The 5258-nt window shown below is 40.4% G+C and overlaps 1 long non-coding RNA gene across 1 annotated transcript; it reads right to left on the bottom strand.

Annotated features, from left to right (window-relative positions):
• Positions 1 to 1177: 1177 nt before the first annotated feature.
• LOC106608846 (uncharacterized) lies at positions 1178 to 4881 on the bottom strand. Its single transcript, XR_001329596.2, has 3 exons — positions 4697 to 4881; positions 2685 to 2818; positions 1178 to 2143 (listed from the first exon to the last, which is right to left on the bottom strand). It is a non-coding gene; the product is annotated as an uncharacterized lncRNA (long non-coding RNA).
• Positions 4882 to 5258: the final 377 nt, after the last annotated feature.

Genomic DNA, 5258 nt, shown 5'->3' on the forward strand with positions numbered 1-5258 from the left:
GACCGGTAAAATGACTTGGGAGCTCAGGGGAATACCAGTGAGTATCACTGACTATGGTGACAAGTCAAATAATTAGCAATCAAATTAAATGTTATTTGTCACGTATGCTGAATACAACACCTTACATTGAAATGCTTACAAGCCCTTAACCAACAATGCAGTTTTAAGAAGAAATAAAAATTAAAAATAATTAAAGAGCAGCAGTAAAATAACAGTAACGAGGCTATATACAGGGGGTAATAAATAATAACAGAGAGTAGCAGCAGTGTAAAAGGGGGGGGGGCAATGCAAATAGTCCGGGTAGCCATTTGATTAGATGTTCTTGGAGGTGGAAGCTGTTTAGAAGCCTCTTGGACCTAGACTTGGCACTCCGGTACTGCTTGCCATGCGGAAGAAGAGAGAACAGTCTATGACTAGGGTGGCTGGAGAATTTGACAATTTTTAGGGCCTTCCTCTGACACCGCCTGGTATATAGGCCCTGGATGGCAGGAAGCTTGGCCCCAGTGATGTACTGGGCCATACGCACTACTCTCTGTAGTGCCTTGCGGTCGGAGGCCGAGCATTTGCCATACCAAGCAGTGATGCAACCCGTCAGGATGCTCTCAATGGTGCAGCTGTAGAACCTTTTGAGGATCTGAGGACCCATGCCATATCTTTTCAGTCTCCTGAATAGGTTTTGTCGTGCCCTCTTTTGTCGTGCCATGAGTGCAGATAAAAGAGAAAATTGTTTTCAGCGTGATCAATATAGAAGAGCAGATATACAGTACAACAGTACTACAGCTGAAAAATACATTTGCTGAGAAATTGTCAAAAACAGGTTCTAAGGATCCCAGGCCACCACACAGACAGTTAAAATGTATATGTTTACTAGTAAGACTTGGGAGTTTACAACATTCAAACACAAAAACAGGACGCAGGACAAAAGACAAGCCACAGTCCCAAGCTAGAAGACTCATGCCGGCTCTCCTGTGATGGGACCCAGCACCACTCTGTCAGTCAGCTGGTGATGAGGTTGCCTGGGGAATGGAGGGATTGAATAATAGGCAAGAGAGAGAATCTCTACTACTTTACTGCCTGTATTTATGATGTATTTGTATGTAACACTGTATTCAGTATTGTACTGTAATCTCACTGCCAAAGCACAAACTGGAAAAGCTGTTGATACATCTTTCAAAGATAATAAAAAGAACAGAAACAAAACAACAATGTATATTTTGTTTATTCAAACAACTGAATATAAAATGAAGCTCTGGCTATAAACTCTCAAGGCCATAATAGGGTCCCAGTTTCCATCAGCAGTCGTCATTTGATTCACTTTCCTCAGCATGCACCCTGACTCTGGAGGAGCGGTACCTCCTGTAGGCCACCATCAGGCCAGCCAGGAGACAGACAGCAGCACTGACCCCTAGGACTGCAACCACAGTACAGGTCTGTACTGACCCCTGGCACTGGAGAAGGAGGGGTTGGGTCAAAGGTCAGGCTCGTCTCAGGGTACGAGTTCTGATGTAACAAGGAATCAAAGCTGCATCACATCCCATAGGGCACAATTGGCCCAGCGTCGTCCGGGTTTGTCCGGGGTAGGCCGTTATTGTAAATAAGAATTTGTTCTTAACTGACTTGCCTAGTTAAATAAAGGATAAAAAAAAATACAAATTTAGAAAAGTAAATCAGAGGGAGAGAAATGATAATAATGTCAATTATATTCACAATAGAGCAGAATTATATATCATATATGTTTTTTTTCAAGTATTGAACCTTTATTTATCCAGTAAAATTCCCATTGAGGTCAGAAGACCTCTTTTATAAGAGATTCCTGGTATGTGGGCCTCTTTATACTTACCAATTGGGTATTACAGAACAGTGAATGCTCTGATGGAGAAAGAGTGTTTACTATTTGACTCAATGGTAGACTAGCCTGGTACTAGATCTGTTTGTGTGTTTGGCCAACTCTCCTGTTGTGTTCATTGTCATGTCAAAACCGGTATTTCAGAACAGGGTGCAAATCAAATGGCATGTACTGTATGTATGGAATGGAATGCAGTACTACCTGGAAGTCCCATAGGGCACAATTGTCCCAGCGTCGTCCGTGTTTGTCCGGGTTAGGCTGTTATTGTAAATAAGAATTTGTTCTTAACTCACTCGCCTAGTTAAATAAAGGATAAAAAAAATACAAATTTAGAAAAGTAAATCACAGAGGGAGAGAAATGATAATAGTGTCAATTATATTCACAATAGAGCAGAATTATATATCATATATGGTTTTTTTCAAGTATTTAACCTTTATTTATCCAGTAAAATTCCCATTGAGGTCAGAAGACCTCTTTTATAAGAGAGACCTGGTATGTGGGCCTCTTTATACTTTACACTTACCAATTGGGTATTACAGAACAGTGAATGCTCTGATATAGTAAACACTCTTTCTCTTCGACTCACTAGCCTGGTACTAGATCTGTTTGTGTGTTTGGCCAACTCTCCTGTTGTGTTTGTTGTCATGCCAAAACCGGTATTTCAGATCAGGGTGCAAATCAAATGGCATGTACTGTATGTATGGAATGGAATGCAGTACTACCTGGAAGCTGGATAAAATGTGTCTCAAGCTTAAGGTAGGCAGGCTTCTAAAAGACTTATCCATTTACAATGTAGTCATTACAATTTTAATTAAGTTTCTATTGAGAAAAACTCACTTCTCAGATGTCACTGGGCCTGTCGTGGAAGCAGCTGGAGAGTGAGATGCCAGGTTGTTGATGGCGGGATCAATGTCAGGGTAATAACACAACCTCTTGTCAGAACAGAACATTAAACCCCTGTATCCTGTCACCTGGATGAATGAATGAGTGAACAAAATAAAAAAAAGAATGAAGGAATGAGTACAATCAGGGTAAGAAAGGTTGTGTACTTCGCTTGGATCATATAGTGATCCAAGCTCATCAATGGCCCCTCCAGCTGGGCAGTCCATCCAATCTGAACCAGATACCTGTACCTGGTAACTGTTCAGCCTAGTACACCTGTGTCTGTAACTACACCCCACCACAGAGTCACTAACAGAGGGAGACGTTCTGAGAGAACAGGGAGATAAAAAGGATGGGTAGCGTTCACTTGCATACACGTTTCACAAAAATATGCTGTGTGAGAGCATACACCTGCACACAAAACACACACACACACACAAACGTGCCTTACATTATATGAGCATTGAATTGGTGAAGGTGCTACGTAGGGGAAGAGATAGGGATAAATTACATCTCCAAAGAGAGACATATTGGATAGATTGCTTGGCCACTATTGCCCCAGCATGCCTCAATGAGGAATGTTATTTGTCTTAGTTTTTGTAATAGGTTATAAATAGTGCAAACATTCAGGTGATGACATCATAATGTATTTGTATTGTGTGTCTATCGTTATTTGCTTGTCATTAGGGTTGCACATTTTGGGGAATATTCAGAGGTGGAAACTTTGGTGGGAATATATGGGAATTAATGGGAATATATGGGAATTAACAGGAATATATGCAAATTAATATTAAATACCATTTAAATGTTGATGTTTTTTGCATTGGATATATTTATCATATGGAGACAGAAACAAACCTTTTACCTTATCATAAGTAGACATAATTGCAAATGATTAAATCCTTCCAATAGAAAAAAATGTATAATTGCACGAGGTAATTGCACGTAACAATGCTTTCCTTGCTGAACATTTCGAACTTTCAACTGTCTTTTCTGGGAGGGCGGCAGGTAGCCTAGTGGTTAGCGCGTTGGGTTGCCGGATCGAATCCCCGAGCTGACAAGTTAAAACAATCTGTCGTTCTGCCCCTGAACAAGGCAGTTAACCCACTGTTCCCCGGTAGGCCGTCATTAGATATTCGACATACAGTACTTATTATTATTATTGCACCGCCTACTCCTCCATGTTAGAAACATCGTTCCAACTTCAGAAGGTGAGGAATGGTCTGGATCGAGTTGTTAACTACCAGCTTTTGTATACTTCTCTGCTACTCAAATCTGGAGTTTGGACCAACAAAACAAAATCGCATCAAAAGTTACAGCAGTTTAAGTAACCTCGTCAACATATTTTCTGTAACATTTTGGCAAACAATGTCCGTTTTGACCACTACCGCAACAAGTTAGACAAAAAGTTAGAGCATATGGGATATTCGTCTACTTCTCTGCTATTCATAGCTGTGAGCGGAATCAAAATATTCCATACGGAATTCACGGTACAGCTATTTTTGTAACTGCATTACCACGTGTTTTTCAAACGTTCACAAACAGCGACCATTTCACACCTTTCGCAACATTTTGGAGAAAAAAATTGAAAGGCTTGAAATCTTCCCCTACTTCTCTGCTTTTCATTGATGAAGTCAGATTTAAAATCGGGACAACCAATCTGTAACTAGTCGTTTTTGTAACCCATCGCCTGTCTTTCAAGCGTCTGTAAATCATTTCAGAAGCAAGTCAATTCATTACTTTCCAAACAACTATCATTTTTACCACTTAAACAAATATGTAGACAAAAATATTGTGGATTCAAATATTCCTCTTCTCTGTTTGTCAAAGGCGGAAACGCTTTTTAAATTGAGTGTACCGTTCTCGAGGAAGAACGATTTAAGTAACCCCTCACCTGCTGTCTTCTGAAAACAGCTCTGTGTGTCAATATTGAGATTCCAAACAGGAACAGTTACTTGGATACTCACAGACACTGCAAAACCAACATCATGAGGGGAGAGAAGAGAGACTTGTCCTACACCTGCTAAGCTAGAAACGCTGTTCCAACTTCAAAAATTCCAGAACGGTCTCTATCGAGTTGTTTGTATACAACTTTTTGATATCGTTACACTTTTTTCCGTTATTCACTTTCTGGTCCTCTTTTTCTCCTCCAACCGCTTTCATTGGATTTCTCAAGATTCTAAAGCGCCCCGTTGTGACGTCATCACGTCCAACTGACATTCTATGTAAGTGAAATCATGCAACTTTTGACACAAATCAGCTAATAACTCAACTTTGCAACCACTTAGACAACATATTTCAAGCTTACCAGCTTCGTCTACTTCTCTGCTACACAAATCTGGCGTTTTGACCACTAACACTATTACATACCACAGCTGTACAACTTCTAACAGCAACCACACAACGGCTTACCATATCTAGTGACAACAACCACACAACTTCTGACCACAACTACTGAACCACATAACTTCTGACCACATCTAGTATCCACAACCACACAATTAGATACCACAGCCGCACAACTTCTGA

Source organism: Salmo salar, chromosome ssa07, assembly GCF_905237065.1.
Source record: "Salmo salar chromosome ssa07, Ssal_v3.1, whole genome shotgun sequence".
In the NCBI taxonomy this organism is placed as follows: domain Eukaryota; kingdom Metazoa; phylum Chordata; class Actinopteri; order Salmoniformes; family Salmonidae; genus Salmo; species Salmo salar.